Source organism: Gambusia affinis, linkage group LG11 (assembly GCF_019740435.1).
Source record: "Gambusia affinis linkage group LG11, SWU_Gaff_1.0, whole genome shotgun sequence".
NCBI lineage: Eukaryota > Metazoa > Chordata > Actinopteri > Cyprinodontiformes > Poeciliidae > Gambusia > Gambusia affinis.
Genome location: NC_057878.1, coordinates 13,154,531 through 13,167,427, shown reverse-complemented (window position 1 = coordinate 13,167,427; position 12,897 = coordinate 13,154,531). Strand labels below are relative to the sequence as shown.

General features: G+C 38.9%; 1 protein-coding gene across 4 annotated transcripts in view; it reads left to right on the top strand.

The window, feature by feature from the left end:
* Positions 1-1,141: 1,141 nt before the first annotated feature.
* Positions 1,142-12,897, top strand: part of bcl9 (BCL9 transcription coactivator) — a 36,815-nt gene continuing 25,059 nt past the window's right edge. Inside the window, exons 1-3 of one of the 4 annotated variants that reach the window (XM_044131282.1) lie at positions 1,440-1,778; positions 6,596-6,679; positions 7,045-7,213. The gene's annotated coding sequence lies outside the window, so the exon portion shown is untranslated. Of the gene's footprint in view, positions 1,323-1,363; positions 1,779-6,595; positions 6,680-7,044; positions 7,214-12,897 lie in introns of those variants that run through there. The other 3 variants (XM_044131281.1, XM_044131283.1, XM_044131284.1) reach the window with 3 other exon arrangements.

Here is a 12,897-nt window from a genome sequence, read left to right as displayed (position 1 = left end):
GGTTTGATAGGTAAAAGCCCATCAGAACTACAGGTTAAACATTGTATCTGATTACTGATACAAGGTTTAACCAGACAATGGCTGGACATACTCATATGACCAGCCATTGTTTGGTCTATAAATCATCTGTGTGATTTCCTGTTGAGTATTTCATGTGTTTTCCTGTATAATTGTTTTGCATGGATTAAATAATTGAGAAGAAGTGCTAATTATTGCATGTTTACATTAATGCTTTTGCTCAAATATCCATAAAATAAAGTAAAGAAATGCCCTCTATACGGTGGCTTTTGAAAACATGACTCTAGCTGTGTATATCTCCTCAACTCTTGAATAGGCTTTACTTCAAAACCAAATTATAATCAACCTTTTATATATAGAGAAATTTAAATAAACAAGAACAACATAATGTGCCGTACAGAAGAAACAAATTTGGCGGCATTAAAACGGCAGCGATAATAAAATGAAAGACTTACTGAGCTAAACAAGGATTTTTGTTTCCTCTCAAGGCTAAATGTTTTCCTGTTTCTTGTGCACCTTTTTCAACACAGGTTTTCCTTCCACACAACGTTCTATTAATGTGCTTGCAAACAACAACGTGGGAGGAGTTAGGTCTTTATTTGGAGGTTGAAGCTTTTTATTGCCCTTTCAGTAATATTCTTTTCTTTTGATCAAATTAATATTTTAAAATTTTCACTGTCTGTTTGCCATAATCATAACAATTCCCCAAATAAAAATCTGAAATATATCATTCTTTTTGTAATGAATGTGAGCTTCACTTTTTGGATTGAATTCTCGTAATATATTATAGATACCTTTTAAATTATATTACAATTTATTAAGACACGCCTGTAAATATCGTTACAAAATATTTCACAGACTATTACGACAAGACAGTTTGAAAACTTCCACAAGTTACATCCCAAACTTTTTCTACATTCCTTCATATGGAGAGATTTGCGGTAACTTATTGTAAAATATGACACCAGATAAAAACACACGCATGTTGTAAGTGACAGTATGTATTTACAATGTTGACTGTGTCACATGAAAGTGGACATTTGCTGCTGTCCGACGGTAACATTCTCACTGGCACACAGACCTGACCTAGAATTGCTACTTAGAATTTGGACTGAACCATCTCGCAGGAACGGAGGGGGAGGCGAGAGGAAATCTTGACTGGGATGTAATGGAGAAGGACCACTGGAAAGCGAAAAAGGGGGGAAGACATATTTCTATTTTATAATGTTACCGTGATAATGTTGTGATTTGATAATGTTTGCGATGTAAAGTGGAGGAAACCGGAGCCTGAGCTAACATCCCAGGTGAGTGCTTCCCTTGTTTTGTTCTCGGTGCAGCTGGAGAGTGTCGCCGCCGCGGCTCGCCTCCTGGCAACGGGCACACGCGGGTCCTCCTCCCGGGGACATCACACTCCGGTATCCGTTCTTCTCTGCCTCTGTCCCCGAAGGCTGGCTGGCTGGCTGGGGCTGCTGACTGGCTGGCTAGCTAAACCCACACGTCGCGTCTTGGCCTCGCTCACACGGCGAGCTAACCCCCCCTCCCTTACTCTTTCTCTTTTTTTCGGCTCGCAAATGACGGTTTTTGCGGCGCAACAGAAGCGGATTATTCACGATGTTTTCGGCGTGGTGTGAAACCCGCGGAGAAATATTGGTTTTTACCCCCATTATCACACCGGAGGACCGCCCGTGCTTCGTGAAAATGGAAAAAGGAACACAATGCAGCATGCATGTTCTGCATTCTTCAGGAGCTCCACGCCGTCGGTATTGTATATCATGTGTCTGAAATGTGTTTCATATGATTTATAAACGCGTAACGAGATTACAGGCCTCGGCTTGTGATTGTGTCGGCCAGCCCCTATCATCTGCCGAGCGATTTAATTGTTACATTGTTAGCGGAGCTGAACACAACTTGGGGGAAAAAATGAAGGTTTACCCAAGGCGGGCTTTGAGTTGTCCTTTTATTATCCGACAAAAAGCCCCCCAGGATGAGTCTCATTTAGGACGTGTTTTTTGGTGTGCTTGTTGTCGTTTGTTCTCGTTCTCATCAGCCGTCCACTGCCTCCCTCTTCGGGGGAAGACTTTGTTTGCGCTGGCCGAGGCTCCATGAATGTGAGCGCTGAAGTCCTCCCTTCCCCCCCGCACCACCGCCACCACCTCCACCAGTTCTCTGGCGAAACAGGAACAACTTCTTTTAGGAAAAAGGAAAAAAAAAAAAAGTTCCTGGAGTTTCAAGCGCCATGGAATTACTTTGTCCGCCAAGAGTTGTCCAGTGAGGCGCTGAGATTTCAGGAGAGGGGGGAAGAAGCCTGAGTCCCTGCAGTTGTTGCGTGAGGAGGAGGTTTAGTTGCAGAGTTTGGGAGATGCATATTTTTTAAGGACTTCCTCGAGTAAGACCCGTTTGTGAGCAACTTGTGGCATTGTCCTGAGTTATCTTGGCTGGCTTTGACAAAGAATGTCTTATTTAACTGGATCCATGAGTGGGAAGAGAATCTACAGGTCCTTTGTTGGTTCACTTACTTGCTTTCCTTGATTTGCTCCCAAAATGGCTTGATGAGATTTACTTAGTAGCTTCATAAAACTATGAACCGATCAGACCAATTTTTCTTAGATTTGTAGGGTAATTACTGATCCCACTCCTTACCCCAACTTATTAAATCTATCAAAACTAGCAACTCCCATTATTTCTGTTCCATAAATGCATAAACCAACATTTACCTTACCCACCTTCTTGAGCTAAATAAGAAAAAAACAGATAGAAGTTAGAAACAGATGTTATCATTTGCTGTTAAATCAAAAAATACTGATGCAAGCTATCTTTTCTAGATTTATAGGTCAAAGCAATCAATTTTATCGGAAAGAGCAGAAGGAAAACTTTCACATCAGGCCATACACTTAAGCGGGGGTAAAAGTGCTTTAAAAACAGACATTTTGGGGGGGATTTCTGTCCCTTCGTTTACAAAAACTTCCTGATACCACAAAAAGTGCCTAATTTAAAAAATATTTCAGATATTTCTACAAAACACCCAGCAGTCTTTTGTTAATGTTCTACCTTTTTATTTTTAGGATACATTTTGTCTAAGTGATAGTGATAATTAATAGTCCTTTAATGCAGCCAAATTCACGTTTATTGTCCTTGATTATGATGAAGAAAGTCTTCATATGTTACAAACCCAGGTAGAATCTACAAGTTCACAAACTGGGTTTAGAAAGTCTAGATTCCCTCATCTATATATTGAAACAATTTTCTGCAAACAGGATTGAAAAGCAGAGAACATTTGTCTGTAGCACCATGAAACTTGAGATGCAATTGAGCAGGTAAAACAGTTTTTTGTGTGTCCCATTTGTTAAATAAAGCTTAGTTCTCCCACTATTTTCAGTACTTTTAACCCACTGACCAACATCAAGTATTTTCATTCCCTTTTGAATTTAAGAAAAACATTGGTGACAAATAAATCTGCAGTTCACATATTTATCTAATGCTACCTTTATAATGTGACAAAATATGTGATCTGTCATTACATTGTTTATGTGACCCATGAATGAGAGAAGAACCTACAAAATCCTCCAGTGGTTTCAGTTCACTTACTTAGTCTCAAGTCCAGAGGACTCCAAAGCACGTTACATTACTTTCAGTCATTTACACACTGACGGTCGTGAGCTACATTGTAGCCACAGCTGCTCTTGGGCAGCCAGTCACATAGCGCCACTCTGATCACCACTAGCAGGCAAGGCGGGTGAAATGTCTTGCCCAAGGACACAATGGCTGAGTCACACAGAACGGGGGTTCGAACCCGCAACCCACCGTTTACATCTAAATATACACCAATGTAAAACATCAACTGCTAGGACATGCCTTGATTAACTTTGTTTTAGCTAAATAATATTGAGTTTCATGTTGGACAGATGCTTTTGATTTTCTGATTTATTTAAAACACTACCCATATAAACAGCAGAAATTTTGAATTTATCTGAAACGGCAATTTATGTTCATTTATGTCCCTCCATTTATTTTGAAACTTCTTAAACGATGATTTAAATCACAAGAAATGACTTAATTTCAACTTATGTTGTTGGATATTGACATAAAATCTTCACCAATGAGCTTCGATGAGTGTTTAGGTCCATTTTTTCCCACCAAATTATAACATTTGTTACTGTAAAGCACATCATCTTAAAAAAACAGCAACAGAGAATATTTTTGTCTGAAACAAAAAGACGTTTTATTTACATTAGAAAATTAAGCAACAAATGCTATTTTGTTGCTGTTGTGTTTACTTTATCATCTGAAATCCTCAAAATGGAATCCTGTAGTAGAAAAATTACATTAAAAAACTCTTTTTGAGAGGATGGTGGAGCCATTTGTGTAACCACCAATCAAGCAGCAGAAGCATAATGATAACATACCTTCCACTAATTGATCAGCCAGCTTTCCCTGATGGGTTCTGATCAGTCATAGGCAAGTCAAATATTGCAAAATCATCATTCACCCCTTATTTATTAATTATATCAAAACTAACAATTTCTAGCTTTTCCGGTCTGTAAACACATCAACCACAGAAGGTATTTTGAGGCATTTTTGTTGTCTGAATAAATAACAATTAAAAGTTTGGTTGGGATGAACATGTAGTTAAATGCATCATATTTTCACTTTTTAATGGGACGAAAAAAAGGTTGAAATGTGAATTGGCTCCACAGATCTCAAAGACAACGGGAAATCGGTGTCAACTCTAAAAAGCCTACCGTAGTTGGTGCATCTGTACATAAAACCATTTCTGAGAGTGGGCTTTTGACTTGCTGACCTGTTGCTCTCATTCAGAACCCAGAGTGTGAAGGATTCAGAGTCTAGTCCAAAGCCAGTTTTGAAGCAGGTTCTGTGTTTGCCCAGAACCTGCCCAGCAATCTCTTCAATTGCCGGGCAACGATGCTGTCTGATTGCATTGGATCAGTTTTTTTTAAAAGTCTTTTTATGTGATAAGGTCACAAAATGCTCAAATTTCACATAATGTAATTTGATTGTGTAATATTTTTTGGAAAACACTGCATTTGCGCCATTTCATTAATTTTGATTTTGATCTCCATTTGAACAAGTTGATTTGTTTGATTTCCAGTTTTTTGTTACTAGAAGCTTTTGGCCTGCTTATACTGAAGCAGAGGCAATGTGACATCTAGTAGTTTCCCTTTAATACCATCTTTTGCTAATTCACAACAAAAGCAAAAATCATTCCCAGTTGACATTTAAAACTATCTTGCCAACGTTTCTAAATCGAGCATCTTCAGTAACTGCGTCTGAAAGCTCACGAGGATAACACAACAATGTCGCTGTACTCCATTGAGTCTTCTCGAGATCTACTGAAATTCGCTGTGAGCTAATTCGCCCCCTCACCAATATGACAAAACGTCCCTAAGGAAGGTCCGATGTGATGTCCTGTGGCAGATGGTTCCTTTTGCAGTTTTTGTCTTCCCTTACCTATTTTTTTTTCGGGTAAGAGAAGACAAAAACCACAATTATCTAAAATGGTGACAGAGCTAAATGACCAACACCTACCAAAGCCAGCGGTCTCTTGTAGCAGCCTGAAGAAATGGACATGCCTTTGAAGAAGATGATGTCGTTTTCCTCCAACTCTATGTTTTAACACCTTTACTCGTCAAAAACTTTATGATTAAGGTACAAGTTACTGTTAGTCCATCATAATGATGCTTCCCCTACTCTCCTTGAGCCTTACCTTCTTTGTCTCCAAAATCTATGTCTGAACATACAAGATGGTAAAAGTCCGCCTAACTGGTATTCATATTAGCATGCAGAGTTTCAATCTGTAGCACTGAAAATATTATAAACTACCAAATATTGCATCCAAGCATCCAAGGATTTGTGATATCAGTATTGCAAATATTGAAGCTGCGTTTTTCCGTATTCAGTTCTGGTGTCCAGCAGGTCACTGGTCATGAACGATTGAGCTGAAAATCATCCAGTCCTGGTCGCCAGCTAATTTGTGGAGTATGTGATCTTTATATTACTTTCAAGAAAACTTAAAAAAAATGTAATTTGTACTGCAAAAATGTGTATTTTTAGTGATTTTTGCCACAAACGGATACTGATTCCTGTCTATTTCAGTTTACTTCTTTTTTTTTTTTTTTTCCCCGCCAGGGGGTCTTTTGTGGGCTCTAGTGTCCCTTATTCGAAAGTAGGCTGACAGAAAAGGGGGAAGGAGAGGGGGAAAGACATGCGGCAAACGTCAGCCGGGTCCGGGAATCGAACCCACGGCCGCTGCATCGAGGACTGAAGGCCTCCAAATATGGGTCGCGCTATCCCCTACGCCACCACAGCACGCCCCGGTTTACTTTCTATCTCTTCAAACCTTATGGCCGTGCTTCAACTGTGCATGGTCTGCAGTATAACATTTCCAATTTCCCAGTTGCTAACTGTAGCACGCGTGATGATTGTGATTTAGATCAACATACCGCGAGACATCTAGCCATTGGTTGTTATAGCGATGCTTTCTGCCTCATTCAGCATCTGAACAACTTGCAGTGCATACATATTGATTGTGTCTTGTCTGCCTCTTTGTCCCCATTAATAGTTCCAACTGGAAACTCAAAATACTGCCAAGCAAATGACTTAAGAGCAATTGGAGCATCTTCTGCCACAGCTTCGTCAGACGAAGGCATGCTACACACATCTGACTAGCGCCATACATCTGAACAAAAAATGTTGCGATGTTTTAGTATCACGAGATCTTGTGTGCTGTATTTTCCTTTACAATGCTTTCTTTGATGTCTTAGAAATCACAGTTTCTCTCTCCTCTTGGAGTAACACCAGCGTTCCTGCGATTTCTAATGTACACACTGGTCGATAAGTGAAGTATAAATGAGTGCCTGGGTTACTGTAGTCCCCAAAGAACCCAGCTGTGCTCTGGTTATGTGTTTACTACTAGCTGGTCTTGTCAACATGAGCGACGGAGTGCTTTTTCTTGCCGTTTCCTTGTTTGCGCTTCACCCAATGAGCAAAGCTCTCTCCTTTCTGTTCCAGGTGTGAATGACTTGTGGCTGTAGGTTGTCCTGAGCGGGCCAGGTTCCTGCGCGACAGCCTCCGCGGCTGACTGGGAGGAGTCGAGTGGAGAGCAGACATCAGTGCCCAGGGGACCTGAGGCCTGGTTCTCCATATGAGGCCCTGCTGAAAGGGCAGGGGGGCTTCTGAGGTAACCCAGCTTGACTCCGGGATTTTTTTTCCCCCCTCTCTTTTGTTTTCCACTTTATCATGCAGGTTTTTTTGTTTGCACGTCTTCCTCATGTTCTCAGGAATGTGTGCATTCGAGGCAAAGCGTAAATGTTATCCTCATTTCTTTCGTTGCTATGCAGCAAGCACAAGATGAGACACAACCATGTAGAGGAATAAAAGCTTAAGTATCAAACAGCTGAGTATGAAGGCAGTCAAGAGATTCGTTGGGTGTTTTTTTTCTTTAATGAATATCAAAAAAGCTAAGTAATCAAGAATAAAATGCATGCTTGTCTATTTTAATGCGTTCACCACAACTGCCATGGAAACAAACCTTGCTTTCAAAGTCCAACTGGTGCCATAAACCTACAGCTTACGGCTGCTCTGCTGCAGCAGGAACAAGCCAGACACGCGCTCTTCCTAACGCTGGTCATTATCTCTTTGACATTTATCTAAGAAGGTGCCTGCATTCTGATTAGGAGATCTTTGAGCTGTGGAGTGGGTTTTGAAGGTGAATATTCTCAGCGTTTTGGACAGTCTTTGGTCTCCGTGTGTTTTATCGGGGCGTGTTGCTGGTGGACAAGATGCTCTCCCTTAGAATGCCACGCTCACTGTTTATTTATCTACTATCTAATCCAGAAGAGTGTTAACCAAAAAAACCACAGCGGGGTGAAGGACTCTGGGAAATGGATATCGATGTGTAGCAGCAAAGATTTATTTTTGCCTCTGTGTATTGGCTTCTCAAGTTTCCATGCATTTGTTTGCTTCATGGGTTTTCTAATTAAAACTCGGTGGGTTTGTCTTGCATCTGACGTGGAGGGCCGTGTCAGGGAGTCAGTGCTCCTCTTTTTTTGCTTGTGTAGTCAGTAGGCGGGGGGTTGTCGGTTCCCTCCCGAGCCGCACAGCAGATTAGACCCCATCGCGACTGGTTGTCTATTGCTTCAAATGTTTATTTCCACTCCGCTGCATTATTATTGTTTTGCTGTGGTAGTCTCTGAAACTTTAAAGTGTTTCCATTAAGAGAACATATGAGTTCTCCATGTACCTGAGTCTTTGACTAAGAGGTTCATTCACAATTCATTAGCGATTTTAATTCGTCCACATTAGCTGTTATACTGGAGTAATTATGAAGGATTCCCCCAGGACAAATAAAAATACAGCTTGGCGTTAAAATGATGCTGAACAATGGCCAGATCTCATACTTGTGTTTCCCAGACAGATTTAATTAACAAATTGTTCTTGTTATAAAATAATCATATTAAAAAAAACTATAATATCTTACGGAGTTTCAAAGCACTGCTGGTTGGCACTGTAATTGATTTAGCTGTAACATAAAGTGTAGACTTCTTACAAATATGAGCTCAGATATCAGATTTTCATGACTTACTTTCATTTGGTTGACTTAGATCCTCCCTGATGACAAGCTGCAGTAAAAATATCCAATTTTTGTTGGTCTTACATAAAAACTTCAAATAAAAACAATGTAACATGATTTTGCTGCTTTCAGTCAAAACAGAAAAACAATTGCTCCTGATGCTGCAAAAATAATAAGACTATACAATTTATAAATACACAACATTATCATACTTTTATTAAAGGTTGTGAAGACAATTGCAACCAAGCCACATTTTCTCTGAGTTTGTATCAATTCCATTGTCACAATTCCTCCCTCATTCTTCCTCTTGTTAGATCTATGTTAGTTGTAGCTACATGGTAAGTAAAAGTTCATCTTAGTGGCCAGATATCTTATCTGAAGGCAGAAATTCAATGCACAGGACCTTCAAAATATTGTATCCAAGCATTCTTTTGCAATTCGACATTGTACACGTTGATATTGTGATGAATTGTTCAGCTAAAACTGTATTCCTTATTCTAGTTACCATAGTTATCACTAATATGCATGTATTTTCACTGTGAGAAATGTATAAATTAAAAGTCTCCTCAGTTTGGTGGTAGATTTTAAGTGCGCATGCTTATTATGTGAAATATTATATCGTTTTTTAATAAAGTAACACAAGCTGGCTAATTAGTGAGACTGTCTGCTTGGGCAGAGCCTGCAGTCAGCTGCAGAACATGCACGCCTCTTGTAGCTTGCCAACTTTTAAAGCAGCATTTCATGAATGTGAGTCATAGATGCAGCCATGAGTTTTTAGTGACCGGTCAGATTTCTAAATGTTCGACTCCATCTTTCCTGTATGTTCCAGCCGTAGTTCTGTGGCTTTGCTTTATCCAGCTGACAGGCAGTGCACAGCAAAAGGTGAAAGAGGGGCTGCTCTGTAGGACTTTGCTCAGCTTTCTTCTGTATTTGACTTGTGTTAAAAATTTTGGGGATTTTAAAATCATGTGTAAACCACGTGAAACTTCATATTGTTAGAATGCTTGACACTCAGCATTTTACAACACAGTCACTGTAATAAACTCCTTACAATGAGTAAAACAAAAAAAAAAAGCCCTCTGGTAAACCACTGTTCATTTTATTATCCAGCGTTTAGATTCCAAGGCGTACTAAATCCATCTCGAGCGTTTTCATGTCTGTATTTAGTGCTGCCCGCTTGTAATCAGATCACACCCTGAGACAAACGAGAGACGGGACACAAATACTGCCTACGTGAAGTTAAGTGGCATGAAGTTGAGCTGAAAAGGTTACAAAATAATGAACTTGTGTTATTTATCTTGTTGTTTTCCAGCTCAAATTCACCATTTGTGTTAATTTATAGCACCGAATCACACGTTATAAGATAAAACTGTCTTTTCATATCTAGAAATGTATAATCAGATCGATCATAACAACCCAATAATATATACAAATTCAAATGAAATTGTATATATCCCAATTTAATCCTTGTTGTAATACACTGCAGTCAAATTCAGTTTGTAATGCCAGTTGGTAAAAGGTTTTCTATGTCTGACTGCCCAGCTGATTGCAACGAGTCATTGAGTTTGGAGGAGTCGCTCCTCCTCAGCAAGCTTGTGGCAACACCCTGGTTTGTTACAGGGGAGCAGTAGGAGCTTCTCCCACCTATAGTTTTTGACATTACCAGCTAACGTTAGCACTGATATGTCTGGCTAAAAGACGCACTATTTTGGGTGTGTATTTGCAATAATAAACCTAAAGCATTGCATATTTTCCTGATAACTATGCACTTAAAATATGTACTGTAAACCTTAGGTAAGATATTTAAAGATAAATCATAGCTGTTTTGAAATTCTAACCTTTTAAATATCTTAGTATACCTTGATACCAATACTTAGCCCGTGCCTGATTCATCACTGATAAAATTGACTATTTTAAACACGTTCAGTTGATAAGATACCTGAAATAACAAATTTATGAATTAAACGTGATAATCGTGTTCCTAAGTCGGTCTGTAAAGATAAATTCTGCTGGATGATAAATTGCAATAAATAATATTGTTGCTTTGAGACCATTTTCAAGTAATATAATGGTAATTATACCATTCTCAAAGATCTATAGAACTTTAAATTCTGTTGAACGTTTAGCACTGGAACAGCAAGACATTTGAAATACCCAAAATAAATCAACAAAACAACAGAAACAACAGATAAAATGAATCATGAAGTCTGTAAACTAACTGTCCCTCAAAGAAAGGACTATTTGAGACCACTGCACCAGAATGAAGGCTTTGTCATCCCGTTTTTGGTAGAAAAAGAGAAAAACGGTAAATCATACAAATGGAAATGATTGAGTTCATTTTAATTTATCATGCGATTAATTGATTTACTGCTCATTGCGACAGGTCTTTTCCTAAGTGTGAGTTTCATTCATTTTTGATGAGCTTCAGCTTAAAGTACTGGAGATTGACAACTTTAGAGTTTCGTAATAATCGTAGCATTAAAAACAGAGCAAGAATTGGTGACAAAAATTTCTATAGGCCGACATACGGCAACTGCTGGTAAATAAAGTATAAATGTGTTTGTTTTCTTCTCTTACTGGGTGCATTTCATATCTTTTGGTGTATGAGGTCGTGCTCTTGTGTGTGTGTGGGGGGGTGGAGGGGAGAAGACGGTGGGAGATGGTTGCCCATACAAGATCCTCAGGGATGTGTCCGCTGAGTCAGAGTGAACCAGTCCATCCGTTTTCATGTTTCTCTGCTGTGATTGACATTCCTGACGCAGACAGGGAGCCCCCAGAGGACGGGTCTGTGGCGGTAGAGTTGCTGTCTGCTGGAGCTAACCGGCTGCTATAGCTGGGATTCTGATCAACTTTGAATGCATGATGGACAAAATAGGCAATTATGTAAGCTTAGGCGCTCTTTAGCTAGCATTAAAATGTTGGAAGATTTAATTGTCGTGGCTAAAATAAAATAAAAATAGAAATAACATTTTAGAAAAACATTTGTGAGGGATTTGTTCACTACGTGGTGCCAAATATATCTAAAATAAATGCTTTTTGAGCCAAATCTCATCTTATTTCTATTAAACCTCAGTTTCTGTTTTAACATAAACTTTCTATACTTCACATCATTCAAATGGCTTAGTATTGAGTTCTGTGTTATTATTGTTAACAGTGTAAATTGAGGTCAGCCCACTGGAAATAAGTCCCTTTCTGTTCTTTGAGCTCCCGATGAGGGATTTGTTTGAGTAAATCAATGATTTGTTGAGAATTTTAAGTTGAATTTTTAATAATAAGCAAAGTCTAACAGGTGAACTCAGCGTGCAGGACTAGTTGTTAGTATGCTTTACTGCTTTCTAGAAAATAATCTTGAGAATTTTTCTGGCAGGCATCTGAATGCTTTTGAGGGTAATATGTTTATATATGGTGTGTGGTTTATGCTGTGTGGCTGTACACCGCTCTCCAAAGAACCAAGTATTTTATATTTATGGTTATGTATTGCCATGTGGGAATCTTTCAGGTCTTGAAATTCAATCGACAATTAAAAAAATATCTTGCTCTCTTTTGTTGCATTTGACAAAATGACAGAAAGTTCAAAAATGTCTTTTTGCTATGCTGATTAACCTTTAAAAAGGTAATTTCTGCATGTTTTGGTACTTCCTGCAGAAGAATTACTTCTGTTATTTTAACAAAGTGGTAAATTAGGTAGATTTTGATTAATTCTACCAAATAAATTTGATTGGAAATGTGTTGGCTTTGTACTATTTTATTTAAGATTTATGTAGAGCTGCATAATATGTCAAATCTTAATTATGACACTCAATGACAACAATATCAACATCACATGAGACTGCTTGAGCTCATTAAATATTACATGTTCATTCTGTGCATGCCAATATCTCATCAGTTTGATACACCTCATGTAAAATAGAAGAAAGTTACTCAGATCCTAAAACTCAAAGATGGGATGTAATGATGGAAAAGACAGAGGAGATCAGAGGGGAAATGTGGATTAAATCCAACCAACATTGTTCTTGTGATGTCGGCGTTCTCCAACTCCAGTGCTTCATACTCCCTGTCCTGCAACATCTCTGTTCCAACACGCATTAAATGAATGACTCATAGTCGTCTCTGCAGAACCTGATGACATGCTGAGCTCATTCATTCAAGGTTTGATGGAACAGGTATGTCATAAAAAGATTTAATGGAAAGTCAGAATTAGTCAAACCGATGAGCAAGGGTGTAAAACGATGTTTGGATTCAGGGACATCAAAATAAATGAGCTGGTTGTTCCAATGCCCATTCTACCTGGT